A 1,191-nucleotide genomic window follows, 5' to 3' on the forward strand; every position below is an offset into this window, starting at 1 on the left:
GGTTGTTGAATTGAGCTGATCGTGGCCACAGCCAACGTTCCCGGGTATCCATGGAGATAGACCAGAAAAAAGATGACGACCAGAGAAGAATAACTGCATGATCACCAGTCAACACGTATTCACTTAGAGCTTATTATGGGCACATGAAATGCAAATCATTCAGGTACCAGGACTCTCCATGGTTTGGTGTCAGTATCCTGAGCCATTCAGGGCAGAGAGGGAAGCTGGCTCTCCTGTAACCTTGTACTTCCTCAGCTGTGTGGGGATTAAATGGGAGGAGGTATAAGGAGCATCTGGCTCAGTCTGACTCGCCTGCCTTTGTCAGTCATTTATTCACTCTGCACATGTGGAGCGCCCCTGTGTGGCGGGCACTGGAGCAGCAAATGTAACCAGACCTGATCTCTTCCTCCCCTGATGGGGTTCCTGATCTAGTGGAGAAAACAGATATGAAAGAAATCGCTGCAAGCTCCACACTACAAAGTGATAAATGCTGTGATGGACACAGTAAAGCCTTGAGAGCCGAGAGGAGGTGTTTGGGAAGACCTGGTGAAGGAAGTGATGTTGGAGCTGGTTCTTGAAAGATAAGGGGAGTTTTTCAGATAGAAAGAGGAGGCTAAGAGCAAAGGTGCGCTAAGGAGTGACACCCAGGTGATGGGCACTGCCTGTGCCCAGGTCTAGAGGTGGACAGAGGCCAGTGTCTCTCACCTGGCAAGAGTGAAGGATGTGGGACTTCCCTGGTGGTACAGTGGTTAAGACTCCGCGCTCCCAATGCAGGGGGCCCAGGTTCCCTCCCTGGCCAGGGAACTAGATCCCTGCCACAACTAAGAGTTTGCATGCCACAACTAAGGAGCTGGCGAGCCACAACTAAGGAGCCCACGAGCTGCAACTAAGACCCAGTGCAACCAAATAAGTAAATAAATATTTTTTAAAAAAGAAAAAAGAGTGAAGGATGTGCTGGAGGAGATAGGCGGGAAGACAGGTGAGGCTGCACCACGTAGAGGAGGGCCCACTGAAGGCAGGTGCAGCCAGGGAGGATTTTAAGCAGGGAAGGATCTGGTCTATTTTTGCTTAAGAAAGGAAATTCTGGAAGCCTTTGGGAACAGTAACGTGAGTCTTGCAGCCATCTGGGTAAAAGACAAGCCAGCCAAAGAAGGAGATTCACTGGCTTAAGGACCCCTCCCCCTCTTCCCC

The sequence above is a fragment of the Lipotes vexillifer genome, unplaced genomic scaffold, assembly GCF_000442215.2.
Source record: "Lipotes vexillifer unplaced genomic scaffold, Lipotes_vexillifer_v1.1 scaffold634, whole genome shotgun sequence".
In the NCBI taxonomy this organism is placed as follows: domain Eukaryota; kingdom Metazoa; phylum Chordata; class Mammalia; order Artiodactyla; family Lipotidae; genus Lipotes; species Lipotes vexillifer.